Consider the following 15,242-nt stretch of genomic DNA (forward strand, 5'->3'; position numbering starts at 1 on the left):
ACTGTTCAAGTTAAGAATAATTTCTTAAAAACTGATTTCTTAACATGAATAATGTATTTTTTTTGCCTTAGTTTAACCGGACCGATATCTAAACTAAGGTTTTGTTTTTCTTTTAAAACACCATGTTATGAAATTGGTTTGCTAGAAAACTGATTTCATAACACGTGTTTAATTTTTTTTTTCTAACTAACATTATGAAATCTATTTCTTATAAACGATTTCATAATGTGTTTTTTACTTGTTTTTTTAATTTTTTTTCTTTTTTTAATGAATTATATTTATATTTAAATTTTTTGAACTGAAAATAATTTTTAGTTTTAGAATACTTTGTATTATATTTGCTATTATTTAATTTTATTTTTTGTTTAAAATTAAATAAAGTTGATTTAAGAGAAAGTATTGTTAAAAAAATTATGACACTTCTACTACATTTCTATGTATTTTCATCTTTATTATGTTTTGAGTAATGATAATTTTGATTTTTATAAATTATAGTTTGTTTAACATAGATATTTTTTAATTATTTATGAGTCTATTGTCTAATATAAAAAATAGACTTATATCAAAACTTTAATGTAAAATACATCTGTAAATAGATTAATAGATCAAATTAAACTTTTAAATTGATTAAATGAAACTTAAAAACAAAATCTATAATAGTCAATAGAACTTTTTAAAATATTTTTTTGCATATTCATAATTTTAATGTATGTCTATTTCTTTTAAATCTATTGTTTATTTTTATTTTCATCTATAAATTTATATAACAATTTTAATTGTTGATTATAAAATGAAAATATAATTTATTTATTTATTTAAATATAAGTTGAAGTGAATTTTTTTAAAAGTTTTTTGGCTAAGTTTGCCTGTGAATCCCTCGGCTTGCAGAGGCTAGGCAATGGTTCAATCAATGGACGGACACTAGGAGGTTAACTGATACAAGTTTGCATGCACATGCTAGCATGTGTGATGGGACTGGACAGGTGCAGCGTTTCTAGATTTTATTATTCATATAAGTCCATAAGCATAGTTAGTTTCATTGGAACTGAAGGTTAGTAATAGTAGGTTGGTGTTTTTCTCCCCCATAAAGTACGTAGCAATAGCTCCTACAACTATAAGTCAAATAGGGATCAGTGGTGCATTTCTCCTTCACACAACACACTGACCACATAAATGTTTTTATTCTCTTGTATAATCATTTTATTTGATTTGCAATTAAAAAAAACATTTGTAACCAATGACATACAAAATATTTAAAAATTACCAACAACAGAACAAAATATATAAATTTGAATTAATACAACAAAATTTTACAAATACAAATATGGAATACATTCAACATTGTTGGCTTGAGCCTATACGGTGAGGGTAATTTTTCTTTGAATGACCTGCAATGTGACATACAAAACATTGCTTTGGTTGACCTAGTTCTCGGATATCCATTTCGGTGTGGATATGAGTGGAGATAGGACGACCCTTAGTACTTCTTTTCTAATCTGGGTCGGGGGGAGATCATTGACTCATGACATGATGGCCAATAGGCTTCGTTGTGCAATTTTCCAAACAATCCTCTGTATACATTAGAGACAATTTCTAACGTATACACAAGATGTATGTAGTTTTTGTACTCATGATGAGGATTCTTACAAGAAGCAACAACATGATAACAAGGCATGTGCAACTTCTGGAATTTGTCATAGTCACACTACCTTTCATCCAGCATGACAATGAATTCTCCAACGGGCCAAACCTCTCTTAGGTTTATTGATTCTTGGACCAAGAACCATGTGTTGCGTCAGTCAAACTCAAGAATATTGTGAGTGTTTTCCTTTCTAAGTGCGTCTTTGATGACCTTGTTTAGTACTTCCATATGGACTTGGTCAGATGCAAGCATTGTTGTGGTTTCTCATCCTCTTTTGTTGAACAATGCATTACACCTTACATCTGTGTATTTTACTAGCGCACCTATTGGCAAATTTATTGATTTCTTGAAATTAATTGACCCAACAAGATTGGTGGTCATCTGCCCCCATCGTCGACCACCATCCGATGCAAGAGTCCATTTTTCTCGTGGAATTTCACTGAGCCAATTAATTACTCGGTCAACATCTACTTCCTCCATCAGCATGTTGTAGTAATAATTAAACGTGGGCTCCATCTTTGCTTATGCTAATAGTTATAAACATACAACTTCATTATTGTAAGTAATACAAAATGAAGTGATATTTAATATAAAAATAAAGTTTGGCACTCACCCATATTGATAATTAATTTTTTGATGGGGTTGTTCTTGTACCTTTTCATGTAATTTTTTTCAATGTGTCGAATACAGAACATATACAAAGAATTTTGTGTCGTCCACCCACTATCACGTCTTGAGTAGGCACTTTTGATTGACTCGTGTCTTTCTAAAATCAAGCACAATCCATGTTGTGGGGTGACATGCCTTTTTAGATTTTGAAGGAAAACAACAATGTTCCCGCTAATTCACTCTTGACAACAACGAAGACTATCAGACGGATTTTATTGTTGTCATCTTGTGCAACTACCAAAATGAGGGTCCCCCTTGTGGTTATCATACAACCATGTTACGTAGACCTAAACTATAGGCTTGCGATATTATAACCCATCGATACACAATCTGAAACTCCAAAAAAGACGATGGAACATGATGAAACCCTCTTCTGGTGGACCTCCTTGTGGTGACATTTGTAACTCCTTAATTTCTTTTTCTAAAATATAGCTTTAAAATCATTTAAATAATAATTATTGCAGAATATGTGTCATTAAATTTTAGTTTCTATTTCTAAGTCGACAAAATATCTTAATATATTTTTTTTGGGAAAAGAAGTAACATGTATACATATATATATTTATTGCGCTTGCTTAAAACGTGTACATATAATTAAATTCTCATGAGTAAAAGGTATTGTCAAAATGCATAAAAAATAAACATTTTAAAAGTTGTTGCCATTTTTCTTCTTTCCTTACGCAACACTATCATAAAGTACAGATTATAAATAAATAACTTGCACAAAAATTAAATGATGAAAAGAACAGAAAGGAATAATAAACATCCATATTGAGTCTCAATGACCCTTAAGGTTTAAACATAAGTGTATTGGAATCATTACAACCATAAAAAGAAATATATATTCATCTCCTCCCTCAAAACATCACATAGTATCACCAAAAGGTTTTATACAACAAAATATCACAACACTGAGTAATCTTCCCACCCTAAATATACATTAAAAAAGAAAAAAAAAACAATACTAAACTCAGAGCAGTCACTACCCAAGACCTATAAGTGATACATAGCGTGTGTCTCTATGGTGATTGGTGGTATCCAAGGCTCATATAACAACAAAAAGTGGCACCAGATGTAACCAAAGTGTGTGTGGAGGCACATTTCTTCCTCGACCTTGTAGTTGTAGTAGTAGCTATTGATCCAAGTGAACATACTCTGTGGATAATCCATGGCCTCCCCTTTAAATGGTGGTTGCAAGGGTGAGTCCTCCACTCCTCAAACCCCACAAACAATAGGCAATAGCAAAATAAAACTAAAACATATCATCTATGTAACCACTGCGTGTGGTTATCTAAACAAACAACACTCTCGCATCTTAAGTGCTTAACTATCACACTTAATTCACCATTGGGCCCAATCACTGCCACCCATCCTCCCAAGTCTTGATGGTCTTATGAAATCATGTGGATGACAGTCGAGAGGATTGCTAAATCCAGATACATAGTACATCGACCTCTCATCTCCCAACTCAAAAGCATAGTCTCAGAGCCCGTCAAGAGTAACAAAGGGAGGCCTATGAGTTACCTGTGCTAAATGAGTTAACCAAATGCTGGGTAGTCACCACTCACTAATTCTCCTAGGTTCTTCAAACCTCTTCGCCCACTACACCTCAGTATATCTCTGTCCATCATCTACTTCCTCAATGCAACCTCACTTTCTCAAAGAAAGAAATAGAACCACTAGTTCTTTTACTCTCTGTCCAGTCCTCTTGAATCTTTCCACCATATTGCGTGTGTAGTCCTCATACCTCGTACATCAACGAAAGTGCACAAGCAAGCAAACAAGAAAGAAAGACGAGGCTCAAGCCTACGTACTACTATCAAGGAACCAATCGTGATCCCTTAAGCGATATAAATCACTTGCGACAAAAACAAACAAACAACATAATGACTATAAATATACCTCTGAACCCAAACCACAACACGTACAAATAAAAATGAAAATATGCAGACTTATGTGTGTGTGTGTGTGTGTACTAGAAATAAATTCTCATGCCATAGATATAATTGTCGGAGTTCACACTTTGCTGGTCTTATCATTTAATAATCATAATAGAATATAGGCATGCATTTTAGTAATTCTATTGAGAGAGAATTATCACAATTTCAGAACATGCATTAGTCATCAGATCTTGCATTTATCTCAGCAATATAATAGTAAATAAATCAATAGTTTTAGAAAATAAATAATTCTAAGATAATTTATATGGAGGCATAGATTCCAAAGTTAAGTTATCTACTGTCTAAAATCACTCTATCACTCGGTTTTCATAGTTTTGCTCCTAACTTATTTTAAGCACTCCCGGTGCTACGGGAGTCAGACTTTTGCAAATTTTATATGCTATCCTACATTTTCAAACCTAAGAAATTTATTTTTGAGGTCAAAATTTTAATAAAAACAGTCCATACTACTGTCACTCTCAGTCCAAATTCATGACAGATTTTGCATTTTACTAAAGGTCCCTAAACTTGCTTTATTTGTAAATTTCGCTAGGAAACTTCGGTTTAGGTGAAATTTTAGGCTGTTGGAAAAGTGGTCTCAATAACTTAAGAAGGGGGTGAATTAAGTTTAAAAATTTCCCATTAACCAACTTTTAACCCCCTTCTAAATGATAGGCTCAGAATGCATAAGAAGAAGCAACAATCAATTTAATAATGTTCTTTAAACATGCAAGACAAAATTGATTGCAATAACATAAATGAGATAAGGGAAGAGAGAAATGCAAACTCTATTTATACTGGTTCGGCCACTTCCCTTGCCTACGTCCAGTCCTCAAGCAACCCACTTGAGATTTTTCACTATTTCTGTACATCGTTTACAGACTTTGAACACACCTTGGGATCCCTCACCCTTGGGTTCAAAGATTCTCCAAGAGACAACAAGTCTCTTTATTACAATTCTCACAATCCAAGAGACAACCAGTCTCTTGATTACAACTGACTTTGTGAGATGAACATAAATATTTCTCTCCTTTAGAGTGGATGATACAAATTGAAGTTCCTAGAGGAATTTCTCTCTTTTAGAGATGATAATACAATTTGAAGTTCCTGGATGAATTCTCAATATATTTGCAAGTGTTTGTCCAAGAGTTGTTGGGAGAGCATCTGGCAGTTAAGTTATCTTAGAATATCTCTCTCTTGCTTTTCGAAGTCAGACACACATATATATAGGCCCTTCGTGCCTTTTCAAAATGGTTTGGAGAGCTGTGTCTTTTCAAAAAGTTTTTCCTAAAACTCTTCACTGGTAATCGATTACAGGTTTTTGGTAATTGATTACACAATTATATTTTGAAGGGTCATGACTTTTCAAAGTGTTTACTGAAGTGCCGTTGTTGGTAATCGATTACAAACATCTGATAATCGATTACATGATTCAAAATTTAAATTCAAAACCTTTTTTAAAAGTTGTTTTTCAAAATTGTCTTCTGGTAATCGATTACCAGAGCCTTGGAAGTTGGAAATAATATGTTTTGAGGCAAAAGCTTTATCAACCAATGAGATTTTTTGAGGCCTTATCTTTTTCTTGATCTTGTTTGCTTGACCTTGAATTAATCTTGAAACAATTCTTATTTGAATGTTTATTGAAACAACCTAGTATTAATCTTGAAGCAATGCTTAACCTTTGAATGTTTGTTGAAGCAATCTTGTTTGATGCTACTTTGGCATCATCAAAACCTGCATGATTCACATAGGCTAACTCTATGTTTTAACATGCAAAGAACTCATTTTTGGCACCAAAAACTCAAGGGAAACAACTCAGAAGACAGATTTAGCACATGACACCAACTCAAAAATTTCAAAGCAACATGTTCCAGGAAGTTCAACAAAAAGCATATGGTTCAAGAGTTGGAGAGACCTCCCTTACCTCTTGTAGGCTCCACAAAATTTAGAAGGAATAATGAGGGAGTTTAGATTCAAGTTTCAAACCTTCAAGAGTGCAAAATAAGGTTTTGAAACTACAAGTGAGAATAGACAAAAAAAATGAAGTGAAAATCAAGCTTAAAGTTGAAAATAGAGGTCACTTACCTAAGCTTGATGGAAGAAGGGCTCAATAATACTTGGTAAAACTTGGAAAAAGAAGAAAAATATCTTATCCTTTATCTTCAAAAGCTTCAGAAAAATGAGAGAACTGGCCTAGGCTTTGGCTTTTAAGAAACAACACTTATTGTAGGTGAAGTGCTTGGACCAATGGAATTACAAGGCCTAATCCTTACCTTCTTAATCTAAGCACTTTGAATGACCATTAATATGACTAATTGGCAGCTTAGACAACCCTTGATGTGCTCTCCACGAGCTTAGCCATGCCTTATATAACTTCTTGCACTTTTCCAAAACTAACTATTAAAGGATAAAGTTGAGTTTTTCCACAAATGGTATAAACTATATTTGCTAAAATTGGTAAATCTTATTCTAATCTTCTATATTAGTGTGTTAACTTCCTAGATTAATGTGCTAACCTCCCTAGGGATATGTGTTATTAGAGTGAATCTTGCACAGAGTCCACTCACACAAATACTAATTACACTGTGACTCAATGCACATAGCAATTCTTGCACAAATGAAAATGTAGCTTATACAATTTTTATTTCTCTGTCAAGCTTTACTAAATCAATCACATACACACACACACACACACACACAAATATATGTATATGTATATGTATATGTATATGTATATGTATATGTATGTATGTATGTATATATGTATGTACATAGCACAAAATTCTATTATTAAAAACATATAACTACTGAAATTAAATTCATACGTGCGCAGATGACATAACACAAAGTTCCCTCTATCAATCTAAGTTGTCATTTTTTAGGGTGTTACAAATCTAACTTATTTTAATTATTCTACATCATATAATTAGACACTTGAATTAGTCACCAACTAATTAAACTAAAATTCTATTTTCAAACTAGTTGTATAGTCATTTACAAAAATGACCTCTATTTTAAACTCTTTCCCATTTTCTAATTCTATGGAATCTAAATCACCATTAATCAACCTTAATTATCCCCACTTAATTTCTAACTTTACTTACATTAATTTCTAATTTTCTTTCAAACTTCTAATTTCTATTTCTAGACCAAAATTCAATTATTAACATCTAGGTCATTAATGAATTGACCATTATTTGACTAGAGAATTTTCTTTGAATTATCATTATTCTTTTTTGACTTTAACTTAAAAACTTAAGAGTTTAACCATGCATAGGTATCCTATGGTAACATCTCATTTTTTTTACCATTTCAATAGTCTAAAAACACTACTCAATCGCTTAACAAAGCAATAACATTGTCTACCACACACACATGGAAAATTGGGATGTTACAACATTGGCAGTGTTTCCTTCTCCACCATCACACCAAGAAGAAATTGTTGTATAGCTTGCAACAATCTCGGTAGATCGTGGTACGATCTTTCTTGATTTTCGTAGATATCTTCAATAGCCTTTTGCTTTGTGAACTATGCTTTGCGGTATGTGTTGGTGTATCCTTCAGTGTTTCTGATGTGTACTATCAAGGTTGGCACTGAAGTTGATGGATCGTTTTTCATCAGGTTATGGATACTTTTATTGATCAACAAATCCGACGGCTTTGCATGATCTTGTGAGATTGAAGGATTTGAACATGTGTGGGGTTCATAAAGCTTTCTTATTTCCCACTACTTGGAGGAAAGGATGTATGGTGCCTTGCACCTCCAAGCATAACTATTGTCATTAGAAATGAAATTTAACTTTGTTGGGTTTGATAGTTGTGTCTTATAGTTAGCTCATTTGCTCACATGATATTGTTGCAAAACATTTCGTATGTCTTGTTTTGTCAGGAAACACATCCCTTCAAAGAGAGTCCCTACTGAATGTTGGACTTCTTCGTGAACCAAGCTATGTTCATATTCAAAATCTTGAAAATAGGATTCCTTAAAATTTTTCATATGGGGTGGTATGAAGCATGGTGATACGATTATGATTGGTGAAACAAGCCGGGCTTCTTCCTCATCATCTTTGTATTGGGGTTGATTGTGAAGAACTCCGTCTTCCTCTTTGAGTTCTTCGTTAGGTAAGCCTAACTCTGCTGTGAACTCAAGCTCGTTTGGTCAGGTTGATGAGGAATGCTCTACTGCAAGGGTACTAAAGTATGTGTGAGGATGATCCTCAGTAGCATCAAATGGTTGAGTAAAAAAAAAAATTGATGGAAAATGGTACAAAAAGAAGTTGGGTGAAAGAAGATGTCTTTGGTTCAAATATATTTTGTTCTTATTGGGATAAAGGTAAAGTTTCTTGGGTAGCATATGGTAATTATGAATAATGGGACGAAGGATAATATTGTGGTTGATAAGGTTCTAGTTCACGGTTTGGGGTGGGAACTTTGATGTTCACATACAATTCACAACATTGAAGAATTTCAGTTTGGCGAATAACTGAAATCATACCTTTCACATCTTTGTTGTCAACAAGATGGACTGTTGTAAATTTCAGCATTCCACTCCCCATTACTTGTGGGTATCAGAATGAAATATCGTGTAATTGGTCCAATGATTGAAGACAGAGGCATTGGTGGATTTTTGTTTTCAAGGACTCAAGTGTGAGACCTCCCTTTGTTTCAAAGAACAATGGGTTGGGGCATTGAAAAGTATCCGCTTAATCTGTTTTGGTGATTTCACCATCGTAGTGCACTAAACATTTGATAAATGACGAAGACATATTGTGTAATTGACAAATAACAAAGAAACAAATGTGACACACGATTTGGGTTTGCAAACTTCAAAGAAAGTGAAAGAGCAAGGAAGTGCAGTGTGGATGTGTTCAACGAAGGTTGATTTGAGCTCTATGTATAGGGGTCGGGGTTAAGGGATTGTCACCTAGGATCAGGATAAAGGTAAGGGTTAGGGTTTAAAGCATTAGATTCCCTGGGGTGAATAAATGAGGGTCTCAAAGCATTAAATTCCCTGACGTGAGTAGATAAAGATATGAAATTCATTGGTTTCCCTGACGTGAGTAGATAAAGGTCTTAAATTAATTGGATTCGTGTGTGAAAGAAAAAGAAGAGCACAAGAAACATAAGACAAAAGTGGTTTTTCTCCTCTTAAGTGTAAGGTCTGGGGTTAGGGTTAAAGGTTTATGACCTAGGATAAGTGTAATGACCCGCCTCGTCGCTACGATATCACCACTCTAATAACTCAAGAAATTAAATTCTTTTTCTTTTTTTTTATGAAAACTCCATTATTTTGCTTATGAAAATCATAGTAAATTTGAATTTCACACACACACACACAGATATATATATATATATATATATATATATATATATATATATATATATATATATATATATATATATGTCCCCAAACACGCACCAATGTTTAACTGAATACATGAATATTAATATAGTAGTTTTGTACACATCATACACATAATGAAGATTAAATCAGTTCGAACATATAATTAAATCTGTGATTTACATCCTTAATCCAACAAAAGAAATCATGAACCAACTATGGAGGAGTTGATTAACAAAACACAACTCTTTTCCCCCAAATAATCCCAACGTCATCACGTCGACTTGGCGGCTCCTCAACAGAATCTCATCCCTACACCCTACTACTGTCATTCTACTTCCACGAAAAAGGTTCACGATCATCACAGGTATCAACCACACGATACAAAATTGCAAGGGTGAGTTCATTATAAAAAGAACCAATGTTAAATCCAAATAATCACAATTAGCAAGAAAACATAAGTAAACATCATGAGATTACACAACATTCATTATTCAACACCCACATTCAACAATTATTCATCATACACATTCAACAATTATTCATCATCCATCCATGGATCCAATCAAGACTGCTCAGAATGATGCATGCACTTGACCTTAACTCTCAGATGCAATGCGGTACATACCGTATCCAATACCAAGGAAATAGCCCTAAGCGTGTCTACACAACACCTCACTTAGGAAACCATACAGTATTTGTCGACGCCACCCAGTCGTGCACTGTAACTCCCTCCCCTAGGTGATCAACCTGGGGCCACAAGGAGTTCCCTACCAGGTGACACATCCCCTAGTACAAAGTACATACTGCCACCGTTTATACTATTTCCCGTGTCATATGAGGTATGAAACATAGGCACCATCAAGTAAAATGACCATGGATGAGTTAAAGCTCCTAAGCATCCCCTTAGAAATGCTTAGATTCTTTAACCACTTTAGTTTCCCACACAAGGGATGTCCAACAAGGTCAATGCACCCCCATGGACATACACAACACACGACGTATGAACGTGGGCACCATCAAGTACAATGACCATGGACAAATTAAAGCGCCTAAGCATCCCTGCAGCGAATGCTTAGATTCTTTAACCACTCTAGTCCCCCACGAATGGGCCGTCCGACAAAGTCAATGCACCTCCCATGAACGTACACAACATGCACATGCCAATTGCATTTCCAACATCAATCAACATTCCATGTTCACATCATTCTCAACATAGACATCATCTCGTCTCAATGACCTTATCAACAACAACAACAACCTCATTTCATATTCACATAATCATCAACAATAACATCAATTCATGGTGACATGATCACCATTAACAACGTCATCTCAAATCAATATCATCGTAAATATCAACATCACCACATATCAATTAAAGTCACCAATAGCAACATCAACAACGAGTCACATTCTGCATATAAATATATTTTCCATGCCTGAGGTTCACACTCCCCAGGTCTTCAAACAACACAAGTTTAATAAACAATAATGTTATTCATCAACAATAGATATATCGCACCCCATTCGTGAAAAACATAGTTTTTCTTGAAAACCAACATTCACATCAATACCAAATGTATCACATCCCATTGGTTAAAAATATAGTTTTCTTGAAAGAAAATCAGCATGCAACAGGGACAGGAAGATATTCTCATAGCTAGGTTTCCTGACCCTAACTATGGTGTCAAAATGGTAAATTTTATAATAACTCCCCTCACCTATCGTGAGCTCCCCGTCGGTTCCTCTTTGCATCACTTAGAGGTCTCTCTCTTGTTCGCGCTTGTCAGTCCAACGCAAGTTTCTATTACGCCAAAACGAAAGGAATTTAGTATGGATTTCAAAAACAAGGTCAAAGGTAACATTCAGGGTCAAATACCCCTGTCAAAACATAAAGGGTTGAGGGGTGTTTCGGATTCTACAAATGGAAACATCATTTTGAAATTCCAATCATGCCAATGTGACCGGGGTTCAATGAATGCTGCAAAAATAACCTCAATGTTATAAAAAGATAACTTTTACAATGTCTCATTCTCTAGGGTTTTTCAAAGGAAGTGTAAAAACACCCTATTACAGTACCCAACACATAAGCGACACTAAGAGGAACTCAAACTAACTAGGAGAAGGTTTAGAAGTCAAGATTACCTTAGAGAAACTATGAAATGGAGGATTGAAGGATTTTCTCCACCGAATCTTCGAGGAGGATTCTGAGGATTCCGCTCCGATTAAAGTGTTCCTGTTGGTGTGGGGGTCCAACGGCGGCTTACGGCGGCCACCAGTGGTCTTGGGTGGTGAAAAATGAGGTTTTAGGGTTTGGGTGGCATTTTTGGGAGAAGAGGAGAGTGAAAATCGTGTTTTTCACGCTGAGGACGTATTTATAACCTGCAACTTTTGCTTAGCGGGACTATCGCACTAAACTGAAGTCCACTTCTTGCACTTAGTGCAAGAATTTAGGCTTAGCGCAGCCCCCTCTGAAATAGGGCTCACTTAGCGCACCTTTAGGTCGCTTAGCGCAATTCCCCTCGGTTGGAATTAGGCTTGGTGCAGCTTTGGGCCACTAAGTGCAATCCCAATGGTCAGACTGTAGAAAAATATCCTAGAGAGATCCAAACAAAATTTTAAGATGATCCAACAGTTAACGAACCCGGTATTGCAATTTCACTAAACTAGGTTTTTGGTAAAATCTAAAATCTCATAATTTCAACTTCGCTCAACAAAACTCCACATAATTCAACATCCACATCAAGAAATTCACACATGACTAGCTCAAGGCATACTTCAACTCATTCAAGTCTATCATATAGTCAAATAACATAATAAATACAATAAAACATCGATTTATAACTTATAATATCTTAGGATGTTACAACTCTCCTACCCTTTTAGAAATTTCGTCCCCAAAATTTACCTGACTCAAACAAGGATGGATAGGCAGCTTGCATCTGACTCTCTAATTCCCACGTGGCATCTTCTCCTGATGTACCTCCCCAGATCACCTTGACCAATGGAATCCCCTTCCCTCTTAGATGCTTTGTTCATCTATCCTCGATCCTCAAAGGCAGTGTTTCATATGTCAAGTTCTCCTTCACTTGTACGTCATCCAATTTGACCACATGTGATGGATCATGGATATACTTACGGAGTTGAGACACATGAAAGACATTGTGAAGATTAAAAAGTGAGGGGGGGGGGTAATGCAATTTGGTATGCCACAGGACTGACTCTTTTAAAAATTTGGAAAGGACCGATAAAGCGAGGTGTGAGTTTTCGGGATTTCAATGCTCGGCCAACCCTAGTCCACGGAGTGACTCTTAAGAATACATGATCACCACCCTCGAATTCCATATCTTTCCTCCTCTTATCCTGATAACTTTTCTGTCTACTCTGAGCAGCCCTCATCCTTTCTTGGATCAACTTCACCTTCTCGGTGGTTTGCTATACCACTTCAGGTCCTAAGGTGAGGTTTTATCCAGGCTCTAGCCAACATAGAGGTGTCCTACACCTTCTACCATACAAAGCTTCATAGGGAGCCATGCCAATGGTAGAGTGAAAACTATTGTTGTAAGTGAACTTTATCAATGGCAGAAAACTCTCCTAACTTCCCTTTTGCTCTAAGACACACACCCTCAAAAGGTCCTCCAATGACTGTATGGTCCGTTCAGTTTGGTCATCAGTTTGGTTTGAACTACATTGAATTCCCTAACGTGAGCAGACAAGGGTTTGAAATTAATTGGTTTCCCTGACGTAAGTAGATAAGGGTCTAAAAGCATTAGATTCCCTCATGTGAGTAGATAAGGGTCTGAAATTAATTCGACCTATAACTGAGACAAAAAAAGTGCATGAACCAAGTGGCCAAAATTAAGAAAAAATTAGTATGAGTTGAAGATTTCAATTCAGGAGGACAACTTTTGTCACTTAGATTCTTATTTGTATCGAGTGTTTTGGTTAAAATAATGTTTCATTCACATAGTTTTCATGTCATTAAAGCCATTAAGACAAGTCTTGGGTCTCAATTCGGCTCTCAAACTCATGAACCAAGTGGCAAAAGATATGAAAAAATTAGTAAGAGTTGAAGATTTCAAACCACAAGGATAGCTTTTGCCACTTAGATTCTTATTTGTATAAGATATTTTGGTAAAAATAATGTTGCACTCCCATATTTTTCATGTCAATAAAACCATTAAGACAAGTCTTGGGTCTCGATTTGGCCCTCAAATGCATGAACCAAGTGGCAAAATATACAAAAAATTAGTAAGAGTTGAAGATTTCAATCCACGAGGACAACTTTTGTCACTTAGAGTCTTATTTGTATCAGGTTTTTTAGTCAAAATAATATTTCATTCCCATATTTTTCATTTTAATAAAGCCATTAAGACAACTCTTGGGTCTCGATTCATCCCTCAAACTCATGAACCAAGTGGCAAAAGATATGAAATAATCAGTAAGAGTTGAAGATTTCAATCCACGAGGGCAACTTATGTCACTTTGATTCTTATTTGTATAAGGTATTTTGGTTAAAATAATGTTTCCTTCCCATATTGTTCATGCCAATAAAGCCATTAAGACAAGTCTTGGGTCTTGATTCGGGCGTTAAATGCATGAACTAAGTGGCAAAAGATACGAAAAATTATTAATAGTTGAAGATTTCAATCCACGAGGATAACTTTTGTCACTTAGATTCTTATTTGTATTAGGTGTTTTGGTCAAAATAATGGTTCATTACCCTAGTTTTCATGTCAATAAAGCCATTAATAAAACTCTCGGATCTCAATTCGGTTCAGTCGCAACCTACCCTTTTGCGGGCGAGCGAGGCGAGGCTCACGGGTGTGTCTTCCATGAGAGGAAAATGCGCGGAGTCGCCACCAACGTTTATTTGTGGAAAACGTAAACAAAAACGAAGGAAACCGGTCATGAAGAATATTCCAGATTCAGGAGTTGTATTTACGTTTGAGGAAGGTATTAGCACCTCTCACGTTTGTCCCAAAGGACAACCGCCTTAAATTAGAATTGTGTGAAATTGTGTATCTAAACTTTTATTTCTTTTTAATTTTTGAGGTCAACAAAAGCAGGGCTCTTGCTCCTACGTACCCTCCATCGAAGAGGAAATCAGACCTACATAGTTCTTTCTAAAGGGCGAATCAAGCGATTCTTTTTACTTGGAAGGTGGTCCTTTTAAGGCGTTGGACCTTAAAATGATCCATTTTTTACTTGGTGAGAAAAACTGAGGTATCGAACCTTAAAATCCTTTTTAGTGATTTTTTGCGGACGAGCTTGACTTTGCGAGTTGATTTTAGCCTTAGTTTCACTTTAGTTATTAGTCAATTCAATCAAGAAAGAGAATGAAGAAGAACAGTTGAAAATAAAAGCACGCGAAACAAGTGGGGACCACTAAGGGTACATAGAATGAATTGAAAAGTTTGATTTTAGGAACTTACCGGTTGAAGACCGAAGAACGACGAAGAACGGTTGAAAATCTTCGCGAAATCACACACGGAAACGTTACGGAAGCGCCTCGGCTTGGATTTTCATCACAGAAAGAATTTTTCTCACTAATTTTAAGTGATTACGAAGTACCAGAAGGGTTGAACCCCTTTCACCTTCACTCCTCCCTCTATTTATAGGAAAATAGGGGAGGAGCTTGCCACCC

The sequence above is a fragment of the Glycine soja genome, chromosome 20, assembly GCF_004193775.1.
Source record: "Glycine soja cultivar W05 chromosome 20, ASM419377v2, whole genome shotgun sequence".
Lineage (NCBI taxonomy): Eukaryota > Viridiplantae > Streptophyta > Magnoliopsida > Fabales > Fabaceae > Glycine > Glycine soja.